The following is a 21435-nucleotide window of genomic DNA, read 5'->3' on the forward strand; positions in this document are numbered from 1 at the left end:
TAAAGCAATGATTTTCCCACAAAACTGTGTGTAAAATGACAAAGTACCTCATTAAGAAGTGCTAGTCCTAAACCGGGCATGGTGGCACAGGCTTGTAATCCCAGCATTTGGGAGGTGGAGACTTGAGGATCGCAGTCCAAGGACAGCCTCAGCTACTTAGCAGGCCCTTTGCAACTCAATGAGACCCTGTTTCCAAAATAAAAGCACTAAAAATAGGGCTGGGGGTGTAGCTTGGAGGTACAATCCCCCTGGGTTTCATCCCTAGTACTGAAAAAAAAAAAAAAAAAAGAAGTGCTAGTCTTGGCCACAGTAACCCTTTCCCCCCACTAATTGTGATTCAGTAGGTACAGGTGTAGTGAAAAAGCTGCTTTATTTTTAACAAGAATGATTCTAAGGGTTGGAATTGGGATAAAGTATGTAAGGTTCCTAAGGTTCACAGTTTAATGAGGTTCTCATGTTCAAAATTATGCCAGTGTGAGTTTAGATAAAAATGAGTTTTTTCTTAAATTTTGCATCCTACATGTCTTATTAGTCCCACCCTGCTCCAGGAGGCTTTGAGGTTCTGATGTAGAGGAAGAAATTCATTAGTTCATTTGTTAGACATATTTCTGGAGCGCTGCTGTGCTGCTGGCATTAATTTTGGTATCGATATGTAGCGGAAAATAATTCATAGCAATCTTGCCTTTGTGGAGCTTATGATAGGAGAATAATAAACAATAACTAAGCAAATTGTATAATTTATTAGAGTATAATGAGTTATATTAAAGAAATACAGTAGCCAGGTGTGGTGTGCACACCTATGATCCTTATACCTTGGGAGGCTGAGACAGGGAGATCACAGGCTTGAGGTCCACCTATGCAACTTAGCAAAGGCTACAGCAACTTCGTGAGACCCTCTTTCAAAATAAAATAGAACTGATGGTGTTTCTCAGAGCTAGAATGCTCCTAGGTTCATTCCTTAGTAGCATAAATGGAAGGAAGGAAGGAAGGAGGGAAGGAAGGAAGGAAGGAAAGAAGGAAGGAAGGGAGAGTAGGATAAAGATGGTAGCTCAACCTTTGAGATGCTGTGCTTTAAAGGAGAACCAGGACCAGTGGTAAAAGGATCATTCACTAGTACCTGTTAAAATTCAATAGAAGTGGTTACCCTAAGTCTCCTGTACAGTAAAGGGATGCGGAGACCACTCCTTTCTTCGGCAGGAAACAAATTGGTGGTGTCTGCTTGGGTTCATCAACAGAAGCAGTTTATTATTTCCTTCTACATATTTGACTCCTCTAACATATAACCTTTATGTTTTAGCTCTTTCAACACCTACCATCAATGTGATTATAGAGAACACTTGTCAGGGACACAGATGTCCTTTTTGGGGAGCTAAAAAAACCTCTGGCCATTGTAAATGCCTCTGTGAAGAAAATCTAAAGGCAAATTGACTATATATAATGCCACTGGAATGAAAGAGTAGACTGTAATGCTAAAATAATTTAGCGAAGAGTGATGAATTCTACGATCCACTTAGTATTTGTCACGCACAAATGTCATGGAATTTTGGAACTGGAAATAAATCCAACCACCATCCAGCAAAGCAGCTATGAAATCAGAGTTAGGAAATGAGAGTGCAAAGACAATTGATTTAATAAAAAGAATGTTAAAGGGAGAGAACATCTACTACTAAAAATAGGGATGACGGCCCAGGGCTTGTCCATCGAACAAATGGCAAGTAGATATTTGAAGACAGAAAGTAGAAGAGACTAAGAACACAAAAGACAGGAATGAATCAAGAAAATAAGTGAGACAAATTTAAAAATGGCATTGCTCCAATCGGCAATCTCCAGCCACAATCTAAAGACCTGGCCACGTAACTTAGAGAAAAGAAGAAAAGATGTATCTTCTTATGACTTTGAGCTCAGTCCATGTGTGTGAGAGAAGGAGGGAGATCACAAAGACTGTGCTCCTTAAGTCATGGAAGCTGGAAGGAAGAGAGGGCAGGGGGAGAAAGAAACTTATATAACCCCAAAAGACCTCACTCCCCTGGATCTACCTCCTTCAGTCACACCCTACCCTTCTACTGAGTACCACTCAAATAAATCAGTTATAATAGGTTTATCAACTCTTGGGACTACAACCTACACAACCCCACTATATCAGTCCTGAATATTATTAAATAAACTGTTTAGGGGATATTTTATATCTAATTACAACAAACATAAGGCCCTGGACTTTCTACATCTATTAGATTCTGTTTGAGGTTCTGTTATGATTTGCATCTTGAATGGCCTCCAAGGTCTCATGAGTTGATGGCTTGGTCCCCCAGGCAGCCATGTTCAGAGGTGGGGATTTTAAGAAGTGTTTGGATCATGAGAGCCTGTGTATCCTCACTGGACTCACACATGTGATGGACTATTTGATTGAATGAACTACTGAAAGCAGTAGAGACTATAGGCAGTGGGGCATGGTTGGGGGATTAAAGCATCTTATGATAGTGATTTCTTTGGCTACTGCAATAAGTAAATGATCCATATTTACATGTAATTATATATGATTCTGTGGTGGAAAGCTTTGGAGAAGAGTGCTAGAAGATATCGTGTTCTCATTCATTCAATGGATATTTATTGAGCAAGCAAATGGATTGCCTTTTAGAATGTTGACATAATTAGAATTAGATAAGTAGTCTGGATCAGCCCAGGTCTCCTTTCTGATACTCACTGAAGAATTACATTTGAGCACTATATTATATTGTCTCTCCTGGCGAGGAACTGGGCCTGTGCAGCATTGTGTGGCATGGCTAGGTTATTTATCCCACCCAAATGGTCATGTGGATCAGGGACATTTTGTCTTAATGCATATCTGATCTATTAGTAATGGCATCAGGAGTCCATCCTCAAGCTCAGCCAGAGAAAATGTCCTTTCCAAGGATAACTCCTAAAAGAGTATTTAGTACAGTATCTTTTCTCCATAAATATCCATTAACTGAGTCAAGAATGAATGAAGCACCTGCCATATATTTCAGGAAGATCTAAGGATAAAGACAACTGTCTTTCTAGCTAGGTGTGGTGGCACACACCTGTAATCCCAGTACTTGAAAGGCTGAGACAGAATCATAAGTGAGACCCTGTTTCCAAGATAAAAAAGCTAGAGTGGGGGGAAACTCAGGAGTAGAATACTCCTATAATCCCCACTATTACAAAAATAAAAAAAAATAAAAATTTAAAAACTATCTTCCAGAAAAAATATCTATCAAGCTGTTAATAGCTTCCTTGGAGGAAAATAAGATTAAAGATGGTTTAGAGAAAGAATGAAGGGAAACTTTGAAGTTTTACCCTATGTAATTCATTTATATCTACTTGGAGTAAGTAAAAACTCCAAGTTAATACTATCTGCTATGTGCCAGGCACAGTTTCAGGCACTTGACATCTATTAGCAAATACAGTAGACAAAGAAATGGCTACTCCTACTGAGCTTGTATTTATACAAGAAAGAAAAAATATAAAAAAAGGCTTTAGGTGTGGTGGCACATGCTTATAATCCTAGTATTTGGAGGGCTGAACAGGAGGACTGTGGTTTCCAAGACAGCCTTAGCAATGTAGCAACTAGCAAGACCCTGTTTTTCAAATCAAAAGAAAGAAAAGAAAAGAAAGAAAGAAAGAAAGAAAGGAAAGGAGGGAGGGAGGGCTAGGAGTGTAGCTCAGATTTAGATGCCCCTGAATTCAATACCACAAAATAACAATCAAACAAACTGAAAGAATTTATTATTTTTTGAGGTGGTATGTCCTAAGGTACAGATAGGAGATGAGAAGAAAGGTGGTTGCCCACACTACCTTTTTAAAAGAGGAACTATTCCAGCTCTAAGAAATTTCATCTTCTGAACCAACTCAAATCCACTGGGATTAGTTGCTTGTTATTAAATTTTATAATATTTAAAGTCTGAGTTAGCTTCAAAGAAATTATTTCCTAAGTAGCACCACTTTCAGTGTATGTGATTTATATATTTTTCATGTGAATGAGATACAAAAACTAAAAGCTCATTGGTTTTCACAATAATCCTGTGGGTAAGTGGGCCCATTAAAATGGGCATATCAAAAGTTAATTTAGCCAGCCATAGTGAAACAGTTCTGTAATCATAGCTACTCTGGACATGAAGGCAGGAGGATTGAAAGTTAGAGACCATCCTGGGAAGCTTAGTAAGACACTGTCTTAAAAAAAACAAAAAGGATGAGAATATGAGAATGTATCTCAATGAATGATAGAACACCAATGGATTAAGTCCTAAGCACAAAGGATAAAGAAAGAAATAAAAAGGAGAATTAATTTTTACATAATAAATTTGAGCTAAGTGATAGGCTCTTGACATTGTAGAGAGCATGGTGGTCAGAATGATAACTTACCATTTTCAGTCTTAATTCCTAGTCCAATAATCAGAGGGATACTTAAGAGAGACGGCAGAAGGCATTAAAATCAGGCAACTGAATTGATCCTACATTTGGGTTTTTGAAGGCAGTAAGATATGATCCCAGTTCCTTGAGGCAAGATACCAAATCTTCATTACTTAACCTACTGGTGAATGAGCACCTGAAGGTGAGTTTATCTATATTGCAATGAAGAAAGGGAGGTTTCATCAATGAAAGGGTTAGTGTATTTGTTCATTTATGATGTGAACACATCACTGTAATTTTCAGAACGACTGTAAGTTATGCTCAAACTGTGTGAGGTGATCATTAGATTTGGTTTAAATTGAATATGCCCCTCAAAATGGATCTACACATCTACTTCTCCTTGTTGCCATGGTTCCTTTCTCCTCCCACCTTTACTCTTAAGAGAAAATAAGGGAAACAAAATTTGGTGACATTGGTCACAGCCAGCTCTTTTTGTTGAGAGTGGCTCACAGCTCTTTCTGGACTCAGCAGCAATGTAGGTGCTTGGTGAAAGGCAAGAAATCACAGAAGAACTAGGCAGAAAGAGTGAAGCTGCCAATCAGGATCACAGCTCAGTGAGAAGCAACCAATGGCTGTAGGGCTTGGTGGGAGCCAGCCAATCTCTTTCATAGCTCAGCAGCAGAGGAGCCTGGCTGACCATAGGTATACAGGAGAGAGACTGGGATTCCCTGGTTAAATCCCACCTGTCTCTCCTTCAGGAAACAAGTAAATCTAAAACACAGAGGATAGGTTTTAATACACTTCCAAAATGGAAACATAATTATTTAGGACATTTTATAACTTTTATAAATTATAGAAGAGACTTTGGAATGATAGAAAAAGAAAAAGACAATCATTATTTTTCTTTCCCAGAGGATTGCTATTTTATAAGAAAGAGTAGATTGAGAGTTAGAGTCTGTGTTTCATTCCAATACCAAACACACATACACACAAAAGTACATAATTGAATCTAAATTTTCAATTCAAGCTAATTTATTCTGGTAGTAGAATACCTTAAACTGGAATCACAATAATAGAATTCCTTTCAGAATATGAAGTTAAGCTCCAGTAGAAAGCTGCCTCTATCTTCTCTATTTATATGACCTTGTGTAAGATAAACTATTTATGGCCCCTTTTTTGGAACTCAAAAATAGGCATAACACATACCCCATAGGACTCTTGTAAAGCATAAAGTCTGATAAGCATATAACACATATTGGGTACATTGTAAATAAGTGCTGAATAAATAATAGCCATATTGGTAGTACTGATGATGGTGATATGATGAAAATAATCATTAAGTTTTGGGGGAAATTGAAACAAGTCACAGAAGGAGTCAAAGATAATATCTATCATTGTTGAATTTTAATTTTTAGGGAGTATTTTTACTCTAACAATTATTTTACTCTATTTTTATTGTAAATAGGGTTGCCAAAATTGTAACCTGTTGATTAGTGTTTGGTTTTGATCTAGTAACCTCATTTAAACCCCATGCTAGTCTATTTCACATAAACATTACCATGCTCAAAGAGAGAAAACTATTCATTAGTTTTACACTATGCTCCCATATGCTTCACATTAATCATTGTTTCGCTGGGAAACAATGTGTTTGCATTTTATTCTTATGTCATTAGGGATATTTTTGTAAATGAGAAATTTTATTCTTAAAAGCCCTATAAATGTTTAAGTGGCTTTCACATCTAAATGTTAGATGATATCATTTAACATTATTTTAATGAAAAGTCAGTTATTTTGTATCATGTTAGAAGATTGTTACACCTCTTTTTGAGAATAAGAAAATGAAGGAAAACCTCAAGAGAATTTCTTTTAATTGTGGTACTGGGGGTTGATGCCAAGGGTATTCTACCTCTGAGCCACACCCATAGTCCTTGTGACTTTTTTTTTGTTTTGTTTTTGGGACTAATCAGGACAATACAAATTTACCTTTGGTTCCTTTAGCAGGCTGGCCAGGGAAGTACTTTTCTGGCTTTGCTCATTCTCCCGTCATAGCTCCACCCCAGAGGCAGCACCGGGCTGTCTATTCCTTCTGGTCATTTTTCATCTTAAATTCTCACTCTCACTTTGAGACTCATGACACTGTCTCCTTAGGGGTGTAGGTTTCAGCCTGAGACCCCATTATGGTCCAAATTTTTAATGATCATTCAAGACCACAGACTGCACAACTTAGAAAAAAGATCTATTGCCTCATTGTTTATATTTAAGGTCTTGATGTTTCAGTCCATGTTAGGCTGGGTTATATCTGTGGAGCTCAGGATTTGGTGGTGGGGAACAGAGAGAGGGAGATAACAAGGGCTCTGCTCTTACATCAAGGAGGTGGGAGCAGAAAGATAGATGAAGGGGATTCACAGGCAAAAGGCTGCACCCTCAGGAGCCCACCCTCTTCAGCCACCTACCTAGGTCACCACCTAGGCATGGTAAGTCAATCACAATAGATATACCTACCGATGATATTATAATCTGATCATTTATTTACATAAACTCTGAACATTCTATTTAAGGGACATTCTATATCTAACCATGACAGGCCCCCAACTTGGAACGCACAAGCTCCAGGTAGTCTAAGCCCCAGATCCCTGGGTACCTTCCTGAAACCTCCCAGTTCTGATAGTTCTACTCTAGCCATCTGGTTTACCACCATTGGAGCTGTAGCCACTTAGCCCAGTTCCTGCCACTGTGATATCTCACTGCGCCCCTGGGCTTTTCTAGTTCTTTATCTCTTGACCTATTTCTCTATACTAAATGATATCTGTTAAAATAATTAAGGGACCTGGGTTGTTATGCCCACATATCAATTTGATTCTTGACTTTGACATTCAATTTTTATCCCATGTTTAGGGATCTCTCTTAAGACCCTAAAATATCTTTTGCAATCTAAATGTAGAGTTCATGCTTCAGCCCAACACAGACATTTCTGACTATACTATTATCTTACTGTCTTCCAGCTACTTGATCAATCTTGTCAATATCACAACCTTAGCACAGTAGACTTTGCACAGCTGCCTAATATTTTAAGCATTTGGTTCACATTTTGTAAAAATGAAGGAAAAGGAGAAAAAGTAACATTGTCGATTCTAAAGATGCAGCTTGTTAGATATGATGTTAATATAACTTGAAAAAATATTTGCACTCAGGAAGTCAAAGAAGATGTACCATTCACCACTAGTGGCTACTTGATCTAGCAGGTCAACAAGTATAGCACAAAGAAAAAGAGCAGAAATTAATGATGTGTACTAAGTTTACAAATACATTATTAAACATTATGTCCAAGAGACTGGAGATAATTAGGAATAAAACACATCTTTTAGTTCTTTAAAAAAGAAACTTTTCTTAGCACACTAAATTACAGCTCAAATGGTTTCTCTTAATTAACTTTTTGCACTTTGCATTTATCAAAAATACTTCTGCAAATTTTTAAATTAAAATAGCATATGGATTATACAGTGCTTCATATTCTGCCTTTGCGTTTAATCTATTATGAACACCTTTACATGCTTTTAATTGTACTCCCAATGTTTCTTAATTCTCATTGCTTATTTAATTAATCCCTTATAATCAAATAGTTATGTTATTTCTTCTTATTCAATATAAAAATACTCTCTTAAACCTTCTCATCAGTAATTTTTTGCATACATTTTTAATGATTCTCTTAGAAAAATTTCCCTTAAAGTGCTAATGAGCAAATAGATAGGACCTTTTTAGCTTTTTTTACTAAGTTTTACTACAGATACAGTGTTCTAGTAAATGAGGATATACATTTCTCAACCCTAAATGATTAGTGTGAAACAACAATAACAACAACAAAAAAAAGAATTTTAAGTTTTCTCACCTAATTCAAAGAACTCTCTTGTTTTTTTTTTAATTATCTACTGAATTACTAATAGTAGCCACACATTTAATCCCATTAATATTTTTAAAAATTTTTATTGGTATAATGTAGTCATAAAGGGATACATACATGCACACATCCCCCAATTGGCCCTTACCCAATTCCCACCCCATTCCTTCCCCCCCTCCTTCCCATGCTTGGCTTAGTGATTGACAATGATATGTTTAAGTACACCATGTGCTTTAGAGAGTCCCCCCCCCCCATTCCCTCAGTTAGGTCGCCTTATTTGCTTCTCTATAGGATCTCCTTCTTCATCTAGAGTTCCTCCTGTTACCCATTTCTCTCTAGCTTTTGCATATTTGGGAAATCATATGATTCCTTCAGTCCATTAATAACTTATAACTGAGACTTTTCATTTCTTCCTTACTTTGTGTGCATGTGTTAGTGTGTCTAAACAGCTTGGCCTTTAAAGCTGAATCAGGTTTGAAAGAGAGCCTGGGTATAAAAGTGTGTAATTAACACAAGGGGAATAGAATACAATGAAAGGTCAAGAAAAAAAAAGATGAAGCACCAAACTTTATAGGAATTTTTTTTTTTTTTTTTTGTGTGTGTGTGTGGTACTGGGGGCGAAACCAGGGGCCTTCTACCTGCGGGCTATACTCCCAGACCTATTTTATACTTTATTCGGAAACAGGGTCTCACTAAGTTGCTGAGAGCCTCACTAAGTAGCTGAGGCTGGCTTTGAACCTGTGTGATCCTCCTGTCTCAGCCTCCCAAGCGCGGGTATTACAAGCATGTGCCACCATGTCCAGGTCTTTTTAGGAATTTTAAACCAAAATCCATGAGTATTTGTGACTTGAATTTCTTCTCTTGAGTGCACATCTTAATTATATGTGATTTCTATACCTATTTACTTGGACATACTGATTTTTTCTCTCATGGGCACTGTTTTCATTGGTCCATTTATTTTTTTCTATTAAAAATTTTAAAATGTATGGGTAATGGTACATTTTTATGGGTTATGATGCTACTATTTAACATAAGTATGTATTTTGGAATGATTAAGTTAAGCTAAATAACATGTCTGTTATCTTAACCTACTTAAACAGTTGGGCAATTGGGTTAGGAGAAGCAGAGAGAGAGAGGGGCTATCCTGTTTTTGAACCCACATTTATTTGTTGGCTTCAGTTTCTTAGCCTCTTCATGTCTCCACACTATCCCTTATTCCTCTATTTCTCTTATATTCCCTTGTAAACATAGCAGGAATGTTAAAAAGTTTAGATATTTATTGTTGACAGTTGCTAACATCTGTTCTTTTGTGACTCGAAACTATGTTTATTATTTCCCTCATTTTTAGTACATCATGTACGTGTGCAAGAAACAAAGGAAGCATAACGGCTTATCTTTATCAATAAGGGCAGGTGCACAGGATAGATTAGTTGTCTGGGAGTTCTTGGAGCAACTCCAGGTAGATACTTGGCCTTGCAGGAATCACATCGATGATTGTTTTCTGCATTCACATAGGAAATGAGAGTAATGTGATTTTTTTCCCTTTCATTCTGTGATAATAGTATATTGAATGCTCGGATTGTGTTTGGCACTTTGTGTTTATTAAATCATTCAATTTTCCAATCATTCTTTTTAAATAGGTATCATAACATCTCTTAATATGTAGATAAGGCATCAGGCTGGGAGCATTTGGTGACATAATGGGTGATTATCCTGGCTTCAACATCCTAATTCTTTTTCTTTCATTCCTCTTCTCTGTGGACCCTATTCCTCTGAGTGAAAGAACTAGCAATTCCCTCTTGGTAGCTTATTGAGGACTCCACTGTTACAAATAGTTCTTGCTGGTATTTTAATAAACAGCTACAAATGAACTAGAAAATCTCTTACAGAATCCTTGTTTAATTGAGATGTGACAAAGTTGTCTTCTATGCCTGAAATTTCAAAGCAAATATCAGAGACATGTTGACTATAGTAAAAGTGTTTAGAATAAAAACTTTCCAGTCAATTAAGTAATTACTTAGTAAGAAGAGAGTCATATACATGATTACCTCCTCAACACACACAGGCACGTACATTCACACACAACCCTTCCCATCTCCATTAAAACTCAACACAAATCTGAAACCTCTGCCTGTTAAGACTATACACACATTTTAGAGTCTTTTCAACACCAATCTCTAGACACTTTGTCATTTCAGTAGATCAAGAGCTTGAGGAAGGCTAAATTTCCTTCCTTCCTGTGATCCAATCATTTCTTTATAAGTACAAGTCAAGGTACAATAATACTATTGACTTCTTTACCTGTTGGCTCATAACCAGCCATCTGACAATTTTGGCTTCAAGAACAGAAGTGTTTTGTGCCTTACAGATTTGGGGGAAATAATAAATTAAAATAGGCATGCAAGTCCCTTTACCTAGTGCCCTACACTATATATACTGTAAGGCATTGGTTGCTTTACCAATCTCAAGATCCATCATTAATAATAGTGTACAAGAAACACAAGAGCAGAAAAAGGGAATAATAAAATAGGAGTCCAGAGACTTCTCAATTCCAATTGGGGCTGCCATGTTTGCCTTTCATACCTTTGGCAAATTTCTTCTTCATTCCTGATTCCTTCCATTTGAAAATAATGAGTTTACTCTCTCATGCCTGTAATAACAGGATTTGGGAAGCTGAGACAGGAGATCACAGATCTGAGGACATTCTTAGCAATGTGGCAAGAAGACTCTCAGCCACCTAACAAAGACCTATTTCAAACCAAAAAAAAAAAAAAAAAAAAAAGAAATAGGACTGGGTAATTCAGCTCTTAGATAAAAATGCCCCTGGATTCAATCCTCAGTACCATACATACATACATAATAATGATATTGTATTGATAGTAATTTTGAGGTTTTACATAGCATTCACTCACCAAAACACTATACATTTCATGAAAGCAGTACGTTATTTCACATTTGCTACAATATTCCCTGCGCCAGATACTTATCCTATGAGATGCTTTTATACATAGTAAATAACTGACTCATCAAGTAGCAAATGACATTAGTCATTTCACCCACCCCTGGGCTTAATAGACTTTAGGGAGTTGGGCCTCAGATTAAAGAGCAAAGTGCCTGTACAATTTCTTTTAGCACTTAATGCTCTAGGAACCAAGTAAATACCCTACTGATATAGCATGATATAAAAGACATTAAAAAGTACAACTCGGCATCCCATGCTTCTGGATTGTAAGACTAACTATTGTTAAATTATTTATACCAACCAAAATTATCTGTAGAATCAGTCCATTTTCTATCAAAATCCCAATGACATTCATTGAAGAAAGAAGTAAAGTATCAAAAAAATTCATATGGGATCTCAAAAACAATAATTATCCAAGAAAATGTTTAAAAAGAAGAGTGAAGTGGGGACTCACCCTTCCTGACTTTAAGACATTCAAGATAGAGTCACCAGCTAGAGACAGGTTTACAGATCCATCGAACAAAATAGAGATCCCATAGTTGCATATATGGCCAAATGACTTTTGACAAAGTTGCCAAGATTACATGATAGAGAAATGACAGTCTCCTCAACAATATTTTAGGAAAATTAAATAGCCACATGGAAAATAAAGAAATTGGACCCTTACCTTATACCATATTCCAAAATTTACCAAAAATAAGACCCAAATACAAGATGGGAAACTATTAAACCCTCAGAAGAAAACATAGCATAAAAGGTTCAGGATATTGGATTTGGCAATAATAATTTGAATATTGGATTTAGCATAAGATTTAGTATCATATAGTTAATAATTTGGATGTTGGATTTAAGTATAATACCTCAAGCACAGGTGGCAGAAGCAAAAGTGTTCATTGGACTCGATCAAACTTAAAAAATTCTGTACATCCACAGAAACATAGTGAAAAGAAAAATCTATGAAGTGAGAGAAAATAGTTCTAAGTCCTATACCCCATGAGGGGTTAGTACTCAGAATATATAAAGAACATCTATAACTCAATCACAACAAAACCGTATGCTTAAAAATGATCAAAGAGTGCCAGGCGTGGTGGCACACCCTTGTAATCCCTGTGCTTGGGAGGAGGAGACAGGAGGATCACGCAGGTTCGAAGCCAGCTGCGCTGGCTTAAGAGACCCTGTTTCCAAATAAAAATATAAAATAGATCTGGGAGTGTAGCCTGGAGATAGAAGGGTTTCCAGGAACCCCAGTATCACCACCAAAAAAAAAAATGATCAAAGAACTTGAATTGATAGTTTTATGAAAAAGATATACAAATGAAAGAATAGACAGGAAAACATTTTACCATCATTAATTTTATGAGAAATATAGTCAAAATCATGATGACATATTATCTCATTCCTTACATGAAGAGCACTATCAAAAAACAACAACAAAAATGATAAGCAGTAGTGAGGGCATAGAAATTAAAACTTTGTATGCTGATGGTTAGAAGGTATAATTATGTTGCATTATGAAAAACAATGAGATGCCTCATAAAACTAATCACTGAATTACCACATGATTCAGCGATCCCCCTTCTAGGTTTATATTCACAAAGATTCAAGTATTTATATGAATATATGATGCAAAACTATAAAACATTCAGAAAGAATAGCAGAAAAGCCATAACCCCAAAATAGAATATCAAAGAGATATATGTATATTCATGTTCTCTTCAGCATTGTTCACAATGACAAAGGGGTAAAATCAACCCAAGCAAATATAATACAGTGGAATATTAAACAGCCTTAAAAGGGAACCCGTGGCATGTGCAATAACAGAGATGTAACTCAGAAGAATTATGCTTGGCAAAATAAGCCTGTCACAAAAGGACAAATACAGCAGAATTCCACTAATATGAAGTATCTCAAGTAATCAGAATCACAAAAACATGAAGTAGAAAGGTAGTTGACAATGCCCAAACGAGGGAAAGAAGGAATTAGTGATTTATTAATAAAGAGTTTCAGTTTTGTGAGGAAAAAGTTCTAGAAATCTATTTTAGCACAATGAAAATATAATTAATTCTACTAAACGCTATGCTTAACAAATGGCAGATTTAATGCTAATTTTTTAAACTTGATTAATGAGGGTCTACATCTGAATATGTGTAAAATTATGAATATGGCATGGTTACCCTGGACATTCATTGGTGGGAGGGGGGAAGGGAAGACAGGGGTGGGGGGGAGAGGGCACTAATTATAGTTTAAATGTATGCCATTTATGTTCAATAAAAAATAAAAAATAAATAAATAAATAATGCTACATTTTTAACCATAATACAAATCAGTATGTATGGAGTATGGCATACCAATACACAAAAATTTAAATGGTTATGGATGTTTTTATAAAGGCATTTTTGATATGTTGAACAATAGAGGAACAGAAAGTTTCATCTTTAAGTTGGAACCCAGAATAGAGTTTTGCGGAGGTAAAATATGGAGAAATCCTTTCTCATTCTCATCAGTAATCTAATCAGGGTTCCAATGACCACTCAGTGCCAAGACGCTTCACACTGACCTCAACGCATAACCCTAAGAGGTTCTGGTGAGAAGCCAAAGACTATTGGTAAAGTTGCCAACATCATTGCATCATGACATTTGCAAATGAGTCCAATATGAAATGTTATTAAAATTAAATAAATACCTCGTTCTGCAGGAGGGAAGAGGGGAAGCCCCTAATTCTCAGTGTGTGTGTGTGTGTGTGTGTGTGTGTGTGTGTGTGTGTAATATAATAAGTGCTTTGCCACTTTCAGTTTTCTCAGCCTGAGCCAGGGTTGTTTGGGAGTTATTATGAGATTTGAAAGAGTGCTCAGTTTTTGATCTTGTCAGGACTGAAAGTGCTTCATAAATGTCAGAGTCGGTGTGTGGGAATCTAGGGCACTGCTCCAGTGTGTACCTTATGAGTCAGCTAATGAGCCCACAGGAGAGCAGCCATCTGAGCGACTCCCAGAGTGGTCCCGGCTTCCGGAACAGCTCTCCAGGTCTCCTCAGCAAAAAAGAATGTTGTGTTGTTTTTCCTGCAGAATTGCAAACATGTCTCCAAGTTTAAATTAAGTCATTGTCAGCATTCTAATCAGATATGCTTCTTGTACTCTGGTGGCTTCCTGATGGAGGGAAGGATATCATACAGAAGCTTATTTTTGTGCCTTTATTGTTAACATTACCTCTTGATTGAGTGTGACTCTGCTCACCATCCTTCTAAAGATTTTCCATATCTTGAAGATTATTATTATTATTATTATTATTATTATTGTTATTATTATTAGACTCCTATGAACTTAGTATTGTGCTCAGTATAATTCCTGGTACATTGTAGGCTTAAAATATTTGCTCAGTGCATAAATGGAAACCACACTGGTTGAATAGTTTTGAGGTTAGCACTCTGAGGCTAAAGCTTGCATGGCCGCTGATCAAATAAGTCTGAGCTTCAGGATGGCCTGTGGAGTAAGAGAATAATTAAAAATGCTAAGAAACCATTGCACTTGTTACAGTTTGTTTTTAGCATTATTTAATCATTCCACAATGATTAAAACATTGAAGGCCTTTGAGAAACATTCATATCGAAGGAGGTCTTCAAAGTTTCTTCCAAAGCCATTTCATTCAGGCAAAATGATTCATCATTCCAAATAATGTTACAGCTCCCAGTTTTGAAGATGCAGGCCAGCTCATTCTTTATCAGCAGTGCTCAGGTTGGTGTACAGGGGAAGGCGTTATATGTATTCATAGAAAGCAAAGCTAAACAAAAGGAGTTTAGTTCTTAGAATTTATTTGGTGTAATCATAGTGAAATTCAAAGTGATAATCATGTATGCACACAACATATCTTGATGTGTTTTTCTCAGCACGGCATCCTTGCTGCTCTCCTCTTCTCTGTACAAGTTAATAAGGTTAGTAGTGATCACTTCATATAATTAAGATTCCAGCTTGAAAGTGAATAGAGTTAATGCAGCTGGACTTGGGCAAGGAAGTTCTCCAATGTCTTTCTCAGTGCCCCATGCTCCAAAATCGTGTCTCCCAGAAAACAATAAAGTTTTAATTATTCTATCAAAATTGAATTATGTGGGCAAAGAAGTTGGGAAAATATGAGATCTAACAAAGTAAGATTTCTAAAGACTTTGAAATATATGCTTTGGTACTCTATAGGAGGAATTGGAAGTACACATCATACTCCAAAGATTTTAATTCCATGAAATGGTTTTTACCTGAGAATTTGCCAGAATTAGTGTTTTATAGATGTCAGGAAAACCATACCCTGGTTACAAAAACCACATAATACATCTATTAGTTTGTATTTTTATGGCATTTTGTGTACCATTTGTTCCATCACATTTTATCTGTTTAATTTTATAGATATCTGTTTGCATAACAAGACGAGATTATAGGAACTTAGTATCTAAATTCTTCAAAATTTTCTAAGATGATGAAGACCACAGTGTAATCATCTTCTCCTCTTGGCCACACAAACAATCAACACTAAAGGAGTACATCTGACACAATATATATATATATATATATATATATATATATATATATATATATATATATATATATATTTTTTTTTATTTTTTTTTTTATTGGTGCACTGTATTCATACATCATAGTAGGATACATACTTTTGTAGACATACATGCACACTTTTCCCAGTCAGCCCCCACCCAATCCCCACCCCATTCTCTCCCTATCCCTCCCTCCCATGCTTGGCTTAGTAGTTGACATCTAGTATTATGGCAATTTATCCAAAATTAAAAATGATAATCTCACATAACAGTTTCATTTGTCTGATACCAAGCTTTTGATGACTTAAAGATAACATTTCAATATTTCTTTTTGCTTTCTTTCTTACCAGAGAATATTTTTTTCTATTTTTTAGGTGAAACTATCATATATTTATATATATATATATTTTTTTAATTAATTTATTTTTTAAATTGGTGCATTGTAGTCATATATCAATCACCTTGGAGTACAAGACTTGAGAGGATATACAAGCACACATCATCCAATTAGCCCTCCTCCAGCCCTCATCCCATTCCCTCCCCCTCCCTCCATCCCACACTTCTTTGGTGATTTACTTTGATACATTTGTTTATGTACCTCCTGCGTTTTAAAGAGGCTCCGTCCTCCAGTATTACATACCCTCTGATTGGTCACATTAGTTGCTTCACTATAGGGCGCTTTCTATAGCTCAACCTCTTCCTGTTGCCCTTTTCCTCCTAGTTATTGCTGATTAAGAGAAGCGTCTGATTTATATTTTCTGCGATATTTCTCTGTGCATGCTGCGTTGCAAGTACCGATCGCACTCTTGATGGTCCCAGTAGTGGCCTGGCTACTCAGTGGACTGATCCAGACCTCGCTGGCTCAAGCAGCGGCCTTGCCTCATGGGAGGCCCCAGTTCTGGTCTCGCTGGCCCCTGAACCGGTCAAACCCCTAAGCTGGCTTTGGTCCCGACCTTGGAGGCCGCAGGAGTGAACTTGCCTCACGCCAGGCTCCGATGCTGGCCATTGGCCCCTGCACCGGTATAACCCCTTGGCAGGATTCCAATCCCGGCCTCGGAGGCCCCAGCACCGGCCTAGCCTAGTGGCAGGCTCCAATGCCAGCCTCGTTGGCCCCAGCACCAGCCTAACCCCTCGGCAGGCTCCGATCCCGGCCTCGGAGGCCCCAGCACTGGTCATGCCTCAAGGCAGGCTCCGATGCTGGCCTCGCTGGCCCCAGCACCGGCCTAACCCCTCGGCAGGCTCTTATCCTGGCCTCAGAGGCCCCAGTACCGGCCTTGCCTCAAGGCAGGCTCCGATGGCGGCCTCACTGGCCCCACCACCGGCCTAACCCCTCGGCAGGCTCCGATCCCGGCCTCGGAGGCCCCAGTACCGGCCTTGCCTCACGGCAGGCTCCGATGCCGGCCTCACTGGCCCCAGCACCGGCCTAACCCCACGACAGGCTCTTATCCTGGCCTCGAGGCCCCAGTACCAGCCTTGCCTCAAGGCAGGTTCCGATGCCGGCCTCACTGGCCCCAGCACCGGCCTAAGCCCTCGGCAGGCTCCGATCCCGGATTTGGAGGCCCCAGCACTGGTCATGCCTCAAGGCAGGCTCCGATGCCGGCCTCGCTGGCCCCAGCACCGGCCTAACCCCTCAGCAGGCTCTTATCCTGTCCTCGGAGGCCCCAGAACCGGCCTTGCCTCACAGCAGGCTCCGATGCCGGCCTCACTGGCCCCAGCACCGGCCTAAGCCCTCGGCAGGCTCCGATCCCGGCCTCGGAGGCCCCAGCACTGGTCATGCCTCAAGGCAGGCACCGATGCCAGCCTCGCTGGCCCCAGCACCGGCCTAACCCCTCGGCAGGCTCTTATCTTGGCCTCGAGGCCCCAGTACCGGCCTTGCCTCAAGGCAGGCTCCGATGCCGGCCTCGCTGGCCCCAGCAACGGCCTAACCCCTTGGCAGGCTCCGATCCCGGATTTGGAGGCCCCAGCACTGGTCATGCATTAAGGCAGGCTCCGATGCCGGCCTTGCTGGCCCCAGCACCGGCCTAACCCCTTGGCAGGCTCCGATCCCAGATTTGGAGGCCCCAGCACTGGTCATGCATTAAGGCAGGCTCCGATGCCGGCCTCGCTGGCCCCAGCACCGGCCTAACCCCTCGACAGGCTCTTATCCTGGCCTCGGAGGCCCCAGTACCGGCCTTGCCTCATGGCAGGCTCCGATGCCGGCCTCGCTGGCCCCAGCACCAGCCTAACCCCTCGGCAGGCTCCGATCCCGGCCTCGGAGGCCCCAGCACTGGTCATGCCTCACGGCAGGCTCCGATGCTGGCCTCACTGGCCCCAGCACCAGCCTAACCCCTCGACAGGCTCTTATCCTGGCCTCAAGGCCCCAGTACCAGCCTTGCCTCAAGGCAGGTTCCGATGCCGGCCTCACTGGCCCCAGCACCGGCCTAAGCCCTCGGCAGGCTCCGATCCCGGCCTCGGAGGCCCCAGCACTGGTCATGACTCAAGGCAGGCTCCGATGCCGGCCTCACCGGCCCCAGCACCGGCCTAACCCCTCGGCAGGCTCTTATCCTGGCCTCGGAGGCCCAAGTACCGGCCTTGCCTCATGGCAGGCTCTGATGCCAGCCTCGCTGGCCCCAGCACCGGCCTAACCCCTCAGCAGGCTCCGGTCCCGTCCTCGGGGGCCCCAACACTGGCCTTGCCTCACGGCAGGCTCCGATGCCAGCCTCGCTGACCCCAGCACCGGCCTAACCCCTCAGCAAGTTCCGGACTCGACCTCGGAGGCCCTAGTACAAGGCTTGCATCATGGCAGGCTCCAGTGCCGGCCTCGCTGGCCCCAGCATCGGTCTAACCCCTCTGCAGGTTCCAATCCCGGCCACGGAGGCCTCAGTAGTGGCCTTGCCTCACAGCAAGCTCCGATGTCAGCCACTGGCCCCGGCGCCCGCCTAACCCCTCAGCAGGTTCCGATCACTGTCTCTGTGGTTATTATTTCAAAGGTTCCTGTTGTAATGTATCAGATCTCTGCCTCCCCCGAATAGTGGCCACTGGCATTGCCACTGCCTCCACCATTTCAAATCCTTCCCAGGCTCTTTTTCCACTCTGAATGTTGTCCAGTGTTCCTAAGCATGCGTGATGGTAGCATTCGACATTTGGTGTAATTTCTCCAAAAAAAATAAAGTTGGTAAGATCCGGTTTCTGCTTCTCCTGAATACAAGTCTCCACCACCATCGCGGAGAACTCTTTCAACACCACATTTCTCCTTGGTCTCCGCTAAACTCTCTCCTTATATGTGATGTCTGAGATTCTTAACAATATAGAGAAATAGCAGTCCTCTTTCACTGCGAATTTTTCCATAAGTTCCAGTGCATTTAGATAAGTTTTGTCTGCTTCTCCAGTGTCCTGGCATCCATAACGGCTTTCTTACCACCTCTCCAATATTTTTCTATATCTTTTTCTGTTCTGGGCCTGGTTTCTCCAGGGGTCTGGCGTGCTACTCGCAGTTCTGCCTGGGGCCCAGAGTCCCGCGACCCGGGCCCCAGCTGGCGTGCCCTGTGCTCAACCCCCGCCCAGAACCCAGCGTCTTACTGGGCCTGGTTTCTCCAGGGGTCTGGCGTGCTACTCGCAGTTCGGCCTGGGGCCCAGAGTCCCGCGACCCGGGCCCCAGATGGCGTGCCCCGCCCACGACCCCCGCCCAGAACCCAGCGTCTTACTGGGCCTGGTTTCTCCAGGGGTCTGGCATGCTACGCGCAGTTCGGCCCGGGGCCCAGGGTCCCACGACCCGGGCCCCATCTCACAATATATATTTGACATTCATGGAAGAAAGGCTTCAGAAGGACAGGTTTTGAGTCATTTACCCAATTCTTTGCAAGGCTGTATGACTACAAATTCTTACTGTTATAAAATCTTTACTGATCCTCTGTCCTGACCACTTAGTCATTTTACATTCATCTCACACTTACTGAACATGTTCCACATTGCTAAGATTTTGCTTCATACTTTTTAACCAAAGATGGTTAAACTCTCATCTTTGTTCCTAGCCCCTTTTTTTTAATTCCATCAAATAATATAGAGAGTTCCTAGAATCTTCCAGTTGTATCTTAAGCTGCTCATCTATTTTGGGTGACTGCCTCATTTCATTCCTTACGACACCGAAAGGCCAGCTAATACAATAACGTGCCTCTATCGCAGTGCATTTGTGTCAATGGAATAGTAGGAACCAGATGGAATTCTAGCTTTGATACTCCATGTATTATAGTGACATTTTAACTTAAACATAAATGAGTAAATTTTTTAAACTAGTGATTGAATTAGGTGCAGTGGTGCACCCCTATAATCCTGATACAGGGGAGGCTGAGATGTAGATTGTGGGTTCAAGGCCAGTAAGGAGCAATTTAGGAGAATTTGCTTCAACATAAAACCTAAACAGAGCTGACAAGGTAGCTCTTTTGAACTACGGTTCAATCCTTAATACCACAACATAAAACAATAAAAATTGATGATTAAGTTTGTATGACTAGAAATAGAAATTCCCACATTAAAAAGTATGCTGAGTATAATTCCAAGATAGAATTATATTAATGTAATGAGTATTTATTTAATGCACAGCATGCTAAAACCTGTTTAGTGCTTGGTGACTGAGTTTTTATTAATCTTATATTCCAGAGACTTCCATACTGCTCACAATTAGATCATACTTAAACCCATGACTGCAATAAGATACCCATAAATCAAAAACTATGGCTTGTGAAGGGAATCACCCATCGTATCTTTGGTTTCTGATTCTGACTTCCTAAGCTATATGAAGTGAGGTAGATTTCTACTCCCACACTTAAGTTATTAGGCCTACATCTACAGGATAAAAACACACTTAGAGTGAAGAGTTTAATTCACTTATGAGTGAGGAGTTTACGTCTGTCTTGAGAGGTAAACAACACAGGTCTTTTAGTTGTGTTACAAGAATATACTATTCCAAGAAGATGGTTTTGGTGATGATGTTATCATCCATGTGAATCAGTATAATTCATTCAGGATCACTTCTTGAGAGCTTGTGCTGTGAGCCTCAATGTGTTACACACGGTGAGTGATGCAACTATGCATATACTGTGTCTTACAGTTTAACCAAGGAAGGTAACAGACACAATGTCTGGTGTACTAGATGGGTGTCTGCACTAATACCACATGATTATGTGCTGCAGGGATAGTGTAGACAGTTAGTCAAACTTACTTTGCTATGTTTTTAAAACCTCTTTTGAGCCACGCATGGTGGTATACGCTTGTACTCTTAGTCCTTAGTTGGCTGAGACATGAGGATCATAAGTTTGACTCTAGCTTTAGCAATAGAGCAAAGCTCTCAGCAACCTAGTAAGACCCTATTTCTAAACCCAAAATTAAATAAATAAATAAATAAATAAATAATAAACTAGCGGTGTATACAGCTCAGAAGTATAATGCTCTTGGTTTCAATCCCGATTACCCCCACACGCACGTATTCATCACTTAGTTAAATAACATAAAAACTCAGTATCAATAGTACCTCATGACACTGTTGTGAAGAGCTAATGAAAGCACAGTTATTCACACAAAGCAGTGTGTTAGGTAGCTGATGTTGGATAGACTGGTTCAAGTGTGCTGTTATCTTCAATTCCCTCTATACTTGTCAAGACAAGATCTCAATGAAATGGTGAAACATAGTTTTTAAGTAAT

The sequence above is a fragment of the Muscardinus avellanarius genome, assembly GCF_963383645.1.
Source record: "Muscardinus avellanarius genome assembly, chromosome: 7".
In the NCBI taxonomy this organism is placed as follows: Eukaryota; Metazoa; Chordata; class Mammalia; order Rodentia; family Gliridae; genus Muscardinus; species Muscardinus avellanarius.